The sequence below is a fragment of the Ceratotherium simum genome, chromosome 3, assembly GCF_057802395.1.
Source record: "Ceratotherium simum simum isolate JZ-2026a chromosome 3, ASM5780239v1, whole genome shotgun sequence".
Taxonomy (NCBI): domain Eukaryota; kingdom Metazoa; phylum Chordata; class Mammalia; order Perissodactyla; family Rhinocerotidae; genus Ceratotherium; species Ceratotherium simum.
This window is the reverse complement of record NC_141902.1, coordinates 78847032-78860301: the sequence shown is the minus strand read 5'-3', so window position 1 is coordinate 78860301 and position 13270 is coordinate 78847032. Positions and strand designations below refer to the sequence as shown.

The 13270-nt window shown below is 37.1% G+C and overlaps 1 protein-coding gene across 1 annotated transcript in view; it reads left to right on the top strand.

The window, feature by feature from the left end:
• ENTREP2 (endosomal transmembrane epsin interactor 2) overlaps window positions 1-13270 on the top strand; it is a 447469-nt gene that overhangs the window by 89614 nt on the left and 344585 nt on the right. The window lies entirely within an intron of this gene.

Genomic DNA, 13270 nt, shown 5'->3' with positions numbered 1-13270 from the left:
AACAGTTTAGTATGCATAAGGTATTTTGATTCCAGGATGTGCATATTTTCACATTTCAACACTTCCAGAGTCCGGATGGGTCTTCACAATCGATGGTGCGTCAGTGTTTGTTGGCAGCCTGCTTCTCTTGTGGCGGGTCTTGCCATTGTTGGCGTCTTAGATGTGCTGGAATAAGGGGTTTGTCATCACACGTATACTAAAGTCTGTGAGCCTCCCTCCAGGTTGACGGTGATGGAGGACCAGAATCAGCGGTGCAGGGGGATGGAGGGGGAACAGTGCCCCACTGCTTACTGTTGTGTGCCTGTGGACGGATGACCCCTGCTCCCTCCCGTCCCATGACACAGAGATTAGAGTGCCTTACCTCAGGGGGTTATTAGGGGATTGACTGAGCTCTGTCAGGCATTAGCATTGTGCTTGTGGTTGGTGATTTACTGGCACAGGTCAGTTCTGATGATCATTCAGAAGAGGCCTGTGAGGTTCCAGGCGAGGGACAGTGTAACAAACCTCTGACACTCTGGGCAGAAGGAGGCTGCTTTGGGGTACCCGTGACAAAATGAGCCCATCTCCCCACCTCTGCAGGAAGCCTACCTGACACACGTGAGCATATTTTATAAATACTTAAATATTTGTCTACATGTCATTTTTAGTGTCTGCATACACATCCACTGTATCTTCCTGGTTTATTTAACAAATTCCAATTTACCAAACAATCATTTGGCATTTTGGTTGTTTCTCTTTTTATCTGCAAGGTGACTTAGCACTGTACATCCTTGTATCAAAGTCTTTGCACAACTTTAGGAGAATCTCATTATGATAAATCACCAGATTAGAAGAACCTCTCCGGCAAAGGGATATATTTATATGTTTTCAAGGCTTTCTAAGGGTGTAATGTCACAGTGCTTCCATCACCGAGGGGGGCGGGGGAAGACGCCAGAGCTTCCAATTCAATAGATGAAAAATATTAATGCATTATTATTTTACTTAGCATGTCCTGAGTTGCTCATGACTGTTTTCCCCTCCTCTTTATGGCAAGTTTGTTTTTTAAGATTCAAGCATTTCTTCCACTTAGGTAAATGTTCTTAACCTAGCTTTAGACAGAAAAGATCAGGCAGTGATCCTAAGAATAAGCATATTTGCACCACGCAGAATTTAGATGCCTAAACTTTGAAATATTTGCATTTCTTCTTCACAGCATTTTTAAAGAACTGGAACATCACAGATCTAGTTACAGTCTCTTTTGTACCCTCTCCCAGCTTGTCTGTTCCCTTCATAACCAAAGAGAACATTCCTTTTTTACTTCATTTCTATGTCTGCAGAATCAACATGTAGTCCTCGCGTGTGTATTTAAAAAAAGAAATCATACAAATGGTATTAACTGAGCATGTCATTCCAAAATTTACTTTTAGCATTTTCTGTTGTTTTCTACATCCATCCGGTTGTATAGACTCATTGGCCTCCTTTTCAGAATTCCCTGATCAGAATATATCCTTGTGGTCTGTGTTGTGCCATGACGACCATTTAGCTTCTTTCTGGTGCTCTGACTTTACAACACGGCCAGAGGGAATGTCCTCTCTTGTGTCCCTGTGCTTAGGTACAGGCATGTTGGCAGAGCCCGTACCTGGAAGTAGGGTTCCTGGGTCAGGAGAATGGGCACCTTAACCTCACTAAAATTGCCAAATTGTTCTTCCATTTGTTTAGATCATTTGTACTCCTGATAGAGGCCAAGAAGAGTTACTTTTTTTCCACTTCTGCTCCAGGTTTTGGGGGGCCCAACATTTATAGTTCTTTTAACAGAAAGAATACAAAATTGTGAATACAAATTTAGTCATGAAAGTGGGTATTTATTTAGAATTAGAAAATAAATCACAACAAATTAGAAACTTTAAAAATGCTTTAAAATATACCAAATATATCATACAACCCAGAAAAATAACATTGGAAAAAATTAAAGAATTGCACGACACACCTCTGTAATACTTTTTTTCTACATTATGTTGTCACGCTCTTGGATTGCCTATTCATATGACAGTGATTTTGTAATTTCATTTTCTCTAGATTCTCAAAAGATATTTAGTTGTTTTCTCTAGCTTGACTGATTTAAATAATTTTATTTTTATTTTTTATTATTGAGATATTATTCACATAAGATTCACCATTTTAAGGTATTTTTCATTGGTTTTTAAGATATTCAGTGTTATGCAATCATCACTACTGTCTAATTTCAGAACATTTGCATAACCTCAAAAAGAAATCTCATGCCTATTAGCAATCACCCCCAATTTCCCCATCCACCCAGCCACTGGCAACCACTAATCTACTATGGTTCCTATGGTTTTGCCTATTCTGGACATTTCATATAATCAGAATCATACAATATGTGCCTTTTGCGTCTGGCTTCTGTTACTTAGTATAATGTTTTTAAGGTTCATCCATATTATAGGATGTAACATACTGCCTTCCTTTTAATTGCACATGATATTCCATTATATGTATAATACCACATTTTGTTTAACCTTTTCTCAGCTCATGAACATTTGAGTTGTTTCCACTTTTAGGCTATTATGAATAATTCATTATTGTGACTAATACTGCTATGAACATTGTGTACAAGATTTTGTGTGAACATATCTTTTCAGTTCTCTTAGGTATATGCCTAGGAGTAGAATTGCTGAGTTATATGGTAATTCTATGTTTACAGTTTGAGGAACTTCCAAACTGTTTTTCAAAACTGTTGTACCATTTTGCATTCCCACCAGAAAGGTATGAGAGTTGCATTTTCTCCATATCCTCTCCGACGCTTGTTTTATTTTATTTTTTTAAATAGCCATCCAAGTAGGTGTGAAGTGGTATCTCATTGTGGTTTTGATTTGCATTTCCCTAATGATTAATGATGTTGAGCATCTTTTCATGTGCTTATTGGCCATTTGTATATCTTCTTTGGAGAAATTTCTGTTCACATCCTTTGCCGATTTTGTAATCAGGTTATTTTGTTTTCTTATTGGTGAGTTGTAGGAGTTCATTATGTATTTTGGATACTAGACCCTTTTCAGATATATATGATTTGTAAATATATCCTCCAATTCTATGGGTTGTCTTTTTGCTTCCTAAATAGGATCCTTTGATGCGCAAAAGTTTTAAATTTTGGTGAGGTCCAGTTTATTTTTTGTTTGGTTGTATGTGCTTTTGGTGTCCTATCCAAGAATCTGTTGCTTATGCAGATTTATACCTGTGTTTTCTTCTAGGAATTTATTGTTGTAGCTCTTACATTTAGGCCTTTGATCTTTTTTGAGTTATTTTTTATGTATGGTATAATATAGGGGTCTAACATCATTCCTTTGCATGTGGATATCTAGTCCTAGCACCATTTTTTGAAAAGATTATTCTTTCTCCATTGAATGGTCTTGGCACCCTTGTTGAAAATCAACTAGCCATAGATCTATGGGTTTATTTCTGTACTCTCAGTTCTATTCCATTGATCTATTTAGCTATCCTTATGCCAGTACCACACTATCTTGATTACTGTAGCATTGTAGTAAGCTTTGAAGTCAGAAAGTGTGAGTCTTCCAACTCTATAGTTCTTTTTCAAGATTGTTTTGGCTAGTCTGGGTCCCTAGCATTTTCATATGAATCGTAAGATTAGTTTGTCAATTTTTGCAAAATATCTAGCTGGGATTTTGATACAGATTGCATTGAATCTGTGCATGAACATGGGCTATGTTTCTATTTATTTAAGTCTTCTTGAATTTCTTTCAATAATATTTTATAGTTTTCAGTGTACAAGTCTTGAATTTCCTTCATTAAATTTATCCTGAATATTTTATTTTTTGCTACTATTGTTAATGGAATTTTCTTAATTTCATTTTCAAATTGTTCGTCATTAATGTGTAGAAATACAACTGATTTTTGTTTATTGAACTTTTTTTTGTGAGGGAGATCAGCCCTGAGCTAACATCCGTGCTAATCCTCCTCTTTTTTTTTTTACTGAGGAAGACCGGCTCTGAGCTATCATCTATTGCCAATCCTCCTCCTTTTTTCCCCCAAAGCCCCCCAGTAGATAGTTGTACGTCATAGTTGCACATCCTTCTACTTGATGTATGTGGGACGCGGCCTCGCGCCCGGGATCCGAACCCGGGCCGCCAGTAGCGGAGTGAGTGCACTTAACTGCTAAGCCACTGGGCCGGCCCTGTTTATTGAACTTGTATTCTGTAACCTTGCTGAACTTGTTTATTAGCTTTAATAGATTTTTGTGGTATGTGTGTGTAGATTCTTTAGGGTTTTCTACATATAAGCTCATGTCATATGACAACAGAGATAGTTTTACTTCTTCTTTTCCAAACTGGATGCATTTTATATAATTTTCTTGCCTGGAACTTCCTTTACTCTGGCTAGAACCTGCAGTACAATATTGAATAGAAGTGGTGAGGGTGGACATCTTTGTCTTTTTCCCGATTTTAGGGGGAAGCGTTCAGTCTTTTCTCCTTAAGTATGATGTTATTGTTACTGTACAAAGGGCACGACCTGCTCTCCGTGAGACAAAAGCCAGTCGTCAAGAGGCAAGATGGTGGCAGAGAAAGGGCAGTTTATTACAGCTTGCTAGCAAGGGGGAAGATGGCTGACTAATGTCCGAAAGAACCATCTCACAGAACAAAGACTACAGGCCAGTTATATAGAAGGCTGGTCTCCAGGTTGGGGAGGCATCTGGTCTCAGGGTAGGGGCATCCATCTGATCTCCAGGTGGAGGCAGACATCTAGTCTCAGGGTGCGGGCATCCATCTGGTCTTAGTTCCTGACAGTCTTTTGTTTTACTTGATACAGAGACTGGAGCAACACCCTCTACCCTGGTCTTTCAGTTGTCATTGATCATGGCTATCAGCATAGACTCTCTGCCCAAAGGGTTATCACATTCCTAAGGAACTCAAAAGAACAAAGTTATCAACTTATAGCAGCTGGGAGGGGCCATGAAGTCCAGAGTTAGTCAGAGGTCAAAGTTACAATATTGTTTCTTTTCTACAATATGGCTTTCCTTATGTCAACCTTGTCTTGAGCCGGTATCATTATGTGTTGGTGTTTCATAGATCCTTTATCAGTTTGAGGAATTTCCTTTCTTTTTCTAGTTTGTTGAGTGTTTTTATCTTGAAAGGTTGTTGAAATTTTTCAAATGTTTTTTCTGCATCTATTGATCGTGTAGGTTTTGTGTTTTATTAATATAGTGTATTATACTGATTGATTTTCATATGTTAGACCAACCTTATATTTCTAAGATAAATCCCACTTAGTTATGGTGAATAACCCTTTTCATATACTATTGGATTCAATTTGCTAATGTTTTGTTGAGGATTTTACATCTATTCACAAGGGATATTGATCTGAAGTTTTCTTCTGATATCTTTGTCTGGCTTAGGTATCAGGGTTATACTGGCCTCATAGAATGAATTAGAAGTGTTCCCTCCTCTACTATTTTTGGAAGAGTTTGAGAAAGACTATTGTTAATTTTTTCTTTAAAGATTTTGTAGAATTCGCTAGTGAAGCCATCTGGTCCTGGGCTTTTCTTGTTGGAAGTTTTTTGATTCATGACTGTCTTAGTCAGTTTGGGCTGCTATAACAAATACCATAGACTGGGTGACTTAAACAACAAACATCTATTTCTCACAGTTATGGAGGTTGAGAAGTCCAAGATCAAGGTGCCAGCTGACTCGGTTCCTGGTGAGAGCTGTCTTGCAGATGGCTGCCTTCAGGTTATGTCCTCACATGGCAGAGAGAGAGAGAGAGATCTATCATCTCTTTCCTGTCCTTTTGTTTTCTGCTGAGGAAGATTCACCCTAAGCTAACATCTGTTGCCGATCTTCCTCTTTTTGCTTGAGGAAGTTTCACCCCGAGCTAACATCTGTGCTAACATCTTCCTCTATTTTGTATATGGGTTGCTGCCACAGCATGGCTGCTGACGAGTGGTGTAGGTCCACACCTGGGAGCTGAACCTGGGCCGCCGAAGTGGAGCATGCGGAACTTAACCACTAGGCCATGGAGCTGTCTCCTTGTGTCCTTTCTTATAAAGCACTAATCTCATTCCTGTGGGCTCCACTCTCATCACTGAGACCCCACTTGCAAATACCATCACAGTGGGGATTGGGACTTCAATATATGAATTTGGGGGGGACACAAACATTCAGCCCATAGGACTGACTCATTCTGTTTATTTGTTATTGGTCTATTCATGTTTTCTGTTTCTTGTTGAGTCAGTTTTGGTAGTTTGGGTGTTTTTAGGAATTTGTCTATTTCATCTAGGTTATCTAATTTTTTGGCATCCAATTGTTCATAATATTTCCTTAGAATCCTATTGATATTTATAAGTTCGGTACTAATGTCCACTCCTTCATTACTGATTTTGTTAATTTGAGTCTTTTCTATTTTTTCCTTGGTCATTCTAGCTCAAGTTTGTCAATTTTGTTGATCTTTTCAAAGAACCAACTTTTGGTGGTGTTGATTTTCTCTATTGTTTTTCTATTCTCTATTTCATTTATTTCCATTCTAATCTATTTCTTTCCTTTGGTTTGATTTAGGTTTAGTTTACTCTTTTTTGTCTAGTTTCTTATGGTGGAAGGTTAGATTATTGACTTATTTTTTCTTTTGTAGTGTAAGAGTTTACGGTATAAATTTTTGTCTGAGCATTGTTTTCATTCAGAAAGATTAAACTGTGGTATGAAGGATTGTTTTGGTATATTGTGTTTACTTTTTCATTTATGTCAAAGTGTTTTCTAATTTACCTTGTAATTTCTTTTACCCATTGGTTACTTAGGAGTGTGTTGTTTAATTTGCATATATTTGGGAGTTTTCCAAATTTCCTTCTGTTATTTTTTTCTAAATTTATTGTGGTCAGAGAACATACTTTGCATGATTTGAATCTTTTAAAATTTATGGAGACTTGTTTTATGCTTCAACATATGTTCTATTCTGGAGAATGTTCCATGTGCACTTGAGAAGAATGTGTATTCTGCTGTTATTGGGTTGGGTGTTGTATAAACGTCTAAGTTAAGTTGGTTTATAGTGCTGTTCAAATCTTCTTTTTACTTGCTCATATTCTATCTAGTTGTTCTATCAATTATTGATAGAACAATAGAGATACTGAGATATGGAAGTCTCCAACTATCATTGTTGAATCGTCTATTTCTTCCTTCAATTCTGTTAGTATTTGCTTCATATATTTTTAGGCTCTGTTGTTAGGTATATGTATATTTATAATTGTTATATATTCTTGATGGATTTATCTCTCTTTGGCTTTTGCCAATTTGATTATGCTGTGTCTAGGTGAGGACCCGTTTGAGTTTATTCTACTTGAGCTTGGATATGCAGATTTATGTTTTTCATCAAATTTGGAATGTTTTTGGCCATTATTTCTTCAAATATTCTTTGTGCCCATTGTCTCTCTCCTGTGCTTGTGAGACCCCCATTATCTATATGTTAAGCACCTCTTTTCCTGTGTTGGGCCATACTTTCTTGTTTCTTTGCATGCCTTATATTTTTTCATTGAAAAGTGGGCATTTTGCATATTACTATGTCCTAATTCTGAAAATCATGTTCTCCCCTCCCACCAGGATTTGTTTTTGTTGCTACCTGTAGTTCTTTGTTTTGTAACTTTTCTGTACTAATTTTGTGAAGTCTTTATTCTTTGTTGTGTGTGGCCACTGAAGTCTGTTCTATTATCTTAGTGGTCTGCTAATGATTAGATAGAAGTTTCTTTAAATGCCTGGAACCAAAAAGTCTCCCAGTCTTTGCCAAGGGGCTCTGTGTACATGGTGGAACATGCCTTCAATAATCAGCCAGGCGATTGACAACTCTGACTTATCCTTCTCCTGTAGAGCCTCAAGGTTAGCCAGAAATGACAGCTAGTGTCTTCTCAGGTGTTTCTTGAGCATGCACACAGCTCTATGCATGTGTGTGGACTTCTAGATTCCCAGGAATATTTTGGAACTTTTCAAAGCTCTTATGGGCACCTCATTACCCAGCCTTTTGTTCTAAGCTTTCCAGTTAGTGTATTGTTTGTCCAGCCTGTTATATATCACCTCAGGCAGTAGAGAATAAAAAATTCACCTGGAAATGTTTTCAACAAACATTCCTGGGTGGTAGCTTTAGTCCTGGGAGAGTTCCTAGTCGGATGAAATAAAAATAAGCCTTTTATCTGGTCTTCCAGGGAGCCACAGACAGGTCAAAAGAAATAATGACATTTCTTTGTAGAAGAGGTCCATTCTGCTCCCTCTGACACTATGATTGTGGGCTGTTATTTACAAGGCTGGGGAGTGGGGGATGGGACTGGAGTGAAAAAAAAACTCCACAGAGCTTACTTTTCTTACTGAGATTCAGCCGTTTTTCTTGAATAAACATTCCCTGTGTTGCTACAAGCCTTTGATAATTCTCGGAGTTCCTAAAAAGTTGATTATGACAGTTTTTGCAGTTTTTTCATTGCTTTTATTGAGGGGTAGAATTTTGCATCTCCTTAATTTGGTATTTTCATTGACATCACTCCTAAAAGTTTTTTTTTCCCTAATAATCTAAAAAGTTTATTTAAATATTACTGTAAAGTTTATAAATTTACATGAAATTTCTTTCATGTATGCGTGGTAAAATTTCAGGTCATTTCAAGTTTTCTTGTCAAGGACTAATCTTAAAACACTTTCTTGTCCTTCTAGTGGTAGGTGCTGTGTGACCTGCTTTATAGTGGTTTGACCTCTGGTCCTGCACCTGCATTGCACTATATCTGGTGAGCTGGCACAGTGGGCACAGAAGTATCTCAGTATGCTAATCCTCTTGGGGAAGGGTAGCAACAATCTAATTATAGCAAAGTGACTGCGAATCACATCAATATATCCCAAACCAATTTAATTTCCTCTTCATTAGATTCTCAAAAGCCCAGGAACACTTAATTTTACAAATTCCGCAAAATCATATGACTATCTGAACACTGTGGGAAACCAGGGCCTTTTGAGGGTCCCACATAAGTGAGAGGGTCTTGAAGCTTACATTTCATTAGCTTCACAGTAAATCTGCTTCAGGGTATTTATCATTGTGTTGGCTTGTACTTCTCGAATTTAATGAGTTTGAGAGTATTTTCATGTTGTTTGCCATTGAGATTTCTTCTTCATTAAATTACCTGTTCATATCCCTTGTTAATTTGCCTATTGGGATTTTTGCCTTTTTTTTTTAATCAATTTATAGAGTCTCTATATATTGTAGATGCATTTTAAATGACATATTACAAATATCTTCTCGTAGACCCTTGACTGTCACTTGCTGAAAGTGTTAAATTTTAATATAGTTAAATCTATAAATATTTTCCTAATGATTTTTGTCTTATTTAAGAAATATTTCCATACTCTCATATTATAAAGAAATTCTCCTGACTTCTTCTAAAAGTTAAAAAATTTTTTACATGTTCATCTGTAATCTATGTGTTTACTTTTCCCTGTGGTATGAGGTAGATTTTTTTTTTTTTTTTGGTGAGGAAGATTAGCCCTGAGCTAACATCTGTTGCCAATCCTCCTCTTTTTGCTGAGGAAGGTCAGCCCTGGGCTAACATCTCTGCCCATTTTCCTCTACTTTATATATGGGATGTCTGCCACAGCATGGCTTGATAAGCGGTGCGTAAGTCCGCACCCAGGATCCAAACCTGCAAACCCCGGGCTGCCGAAGAAGAGCGTATGAACTTAACCACTATGCCACAGGGCCAGGCCCTAGATTATTTATTTATTTTTTTTTTATTAATGGCCAGTTGTCCCAGGATTCTTGGACTGTATTTATAGGCCTGTTTTTTGGTTTTATTTATTTATTTGGTTTAGTTATTATAGCTTTATAGTAAGTCTAGGTTTTTCTTAGGGCAATTTTTTTATATTTCTTTAATTAAAAAATTCTCTTCTTAAATCTTTTCTCTTCCATATGAACTTTTTTTTTTGTTTGTTTGTTTGTTTTTGTGAGGAGATCAGCCCTGAGCTAACATCTGCCAATCCTCCTCCTTTTTTTTTTTTTGCTGAGGAAGACGGCCCTGGGCTAACATCTGTGCCTATCTTCCTCCACTTTATATGGGACGCCGCCACAGCATGGCTTACCAAGCAGTGCGTCGGTGCGCGCCCGGGATCGGAACCAGCGAACCCCGGGCCTCCGCAGTGGAGCGCGTGCACTTAACCGCTTGCGCCACCGGGCCGGCCCCTTCCATATGAACTTTTTAATCAGTGTGTCAAGTTCTGTGAGAAGCTGTTAGGATTTTGTTTGTATGTGTATTTTATTTATAGATATATTAGAGAAGAACTGACATAATTTTATTTTATTATTATTTTTTAAAATTTTTTGTTTATTCAGTAACATTGGTTTATAACATTGTATAAATTTCAGGTGTACATCATTATACTTCTATTTCTGCATAGATTACATCATGTTCACCACCCAAATACTAATTACAACCCGTCCCCACACACATGTGCCGAATTATCCCTTTCGCCCCCCATCCTCCCCCCTTCCCCTCTGGTAACCATCAATCCAATCTCTGTCTCTATGTGTTTGTTTGTTGTTGTTATTATCTACTACTTAATGAGGGAAATCATACAGTATTTCAACTTCTCCCTCTGACTTATTTCACTTTGCCTAATACTCTCAATGTCCATCCACATTGTCACAAATGGCTGGATTTCATCGTTTCTTATGGCTAAGTAGTATTCCATTGTGTATATATACCACATCTTCTTTATCCATTCGTCCCTTGATGAGCACTTAAGTTGCTTTCAAGTCTTGGCTATTGTGAATAATGCTGCAATGAACATAGGGGTGCATGTATCTTTAGGCATTGGTGTTTTCAAGTTCTTTGGATAAATACCCAGCAGTGGACTAGCTGGATCATATGGTAGTTCTATCCTTAACTTTTTCAGGAATCTCCATACTGTTTTTCATAGTGGCTGCACCAGTTTGCACTCCCACCAGCAGTGTATGAGAGTTCCCTCCTCTCCACATCCTCTCCAACACATGTTGTTTCCTGTCTTGTTAATTATAGCCATTCTGACGGGCGTGAGGTGATATCTCATTGTAGTTTTCATTTGCATTTCCCTGATAGTTAATGATTTTGAACATCTTTTCATGTGTCTGTTGGCCATCTGTATATCTTTGGAGAAATATCTGTTCGGGTCTTCTGCCCATTTTTTAATTGGGTTGTTAGGTTTTTTTGTTGTTGAGATGCATGAGTTCTTTATATATTTTGGAGATTAAGCCCTTATCAGATGTATGGTTTGCAAATATCTTCTCCCAATTGTTAGGTTGTCTTTTCGTTTTGTTGATGGTTTCCTTTGGTGTGCAGAAGCTTTTTAGTTTAATGTAGTCCCATTTGTTTATTTTTTCTATTGTTTCTCTTGCCCGGTCAGACAGGGTGCTTGAAAATATGTTGCTAAGACCGATGTCAAAGAGCATACTGCCTATGTTTTCTTCTAGAAGTTTCATAGTTTCAGGTCTTACATTCAAGTCTTTAATCCATTTTGAGTTAATTTTTGTGTATGGTGTAAGGTAAGGGTCTACTTTCATTTTTTTGCACGTGGCTATCCAGCTTTCCCAACACCATTTGTTGAAGAGACATTCTTTTCTCCATTGAGTGTTCTTGGCTCCTTTGTCAAAGATTAGCTGACTGTAAATGTGTGGGTTTATTTCTGTGCTTTCGATTCTATTCCATTGATCTGTGTGTCTGTTTTTGTGCCAGTACCATGCTGTTTTGGTTACTATAGCTTTGTAGTATATTTTGAAATCAGGGAGTGTGATACCTCCAGCTTTGTTCTTTTTTCTCAGGATTCCTTTAGCTATTCGGGGTCTTTTGTTGTTCCATATAAATTTTAGGATTCTTTGTTCTATTTCTGTGAAAAATGTTGTTGGAACTTTGATAGGGATTGCATTGAATCTATAGATTGCTTTAGTAAGTATGGACATCTTAACTATGTTAATTCTTCCAATCCAAGAGCACGGAATATCTTTCCATTTCTTTGTGTCTTCTTCAATTTCTTTCAGCAATATTTTATAATTTTCGGTATACAGCTCTTTCACCTCTTTGGTTAAGTTTATTCCTCGGTATTTTATTCTTTTTGTTGCTTTTGTAACTGGGATTGTATTCTTAATTTCTCTTTCTGCTACTTCGTTGTTAGTGTATAGAAATGCAACTGATTTTTGTATGTTGATTTTGTATCCTGCAACTTTACCGTATTCGTTTATTACTTCTAAAAGTTTTTTGGTGGATTCTTTAGGGTTTTCTATATATAAAATCATGTCACCTGCAAATAGTGAGAGTTTCACTTCTTCCTTTCCAATTTGGATCCCTTTTATTTCTTTTTCTTGCCTGATTGCTCTGGCTAGGACTTCCAGTACTATGTCAAATAGGAATGGTGAGAGTGGGCATCCTTGTCTGGTCCCTGTTCTTAGAGGGATAGCTTTCAGTTTTTCACCATTGAGGATGATATTAGCTGTGGGTTTGCAATATATGGCCTTTATTATGTTGAGGTACTTTCCTTCTATACCCATTTTATTCAGAGTTTTTATCATAAATGGATGCTGTATCTTGTCAAATGCTTTCTCTACATCTGTTGAGATGATCATGTAATTTTTATTCTTCATTTTATTAATGTGGTGTATCACGTTGATTTATTTGCGAATGTTGAACCATCCCTGCATACCTGGAATAAATCCCACTTGATCATGGTGTATAATCTTTTTAACGTATTGTTGTATGCGATTTGCTAGTATTTTGTTGAGTATTTTTGCATCGATGTTCATCAGTGATATTGGCCTGTAATTTTCTTTTTTTGTGTTGTCCTTGTCTGGTTTTGGTATCAGGGTAATGTCGGCTTTGTAGATGAGTTAGGGAGCTTTCCCACCTCCTCAATTTTTTGGAAGAGTTTGAGAGGTATAGGTATTAAGCCTTCTTTGAATGTTTGGTAGAATTCACCAGGGAAGCCGTCTGGTCCTGGACTTTTATTTTTGGGGAGGTTTTGGATTACTTTTTCAATCTCTTTACTGGTGATTGGTCTATTCAAATTCTCTACTTCTTGATCCAGTTTTGGAAGGTTGTATGATTCTAAGAATTTATCCATTTCTTCCAGATTGTTGAATTGGTTGGCATATAGCTTTTCATAGTATTCTCTTATAATCTTTGGTATTTCTGTGGTGTCTGTTGTAATTTCTCCTCTTTCATTTCTGATTTTATTTATTTGTGCCTTCTCTCTTTTTTTTTGTTGAGTCTAGCTAAAGGTTTGTCAATTTT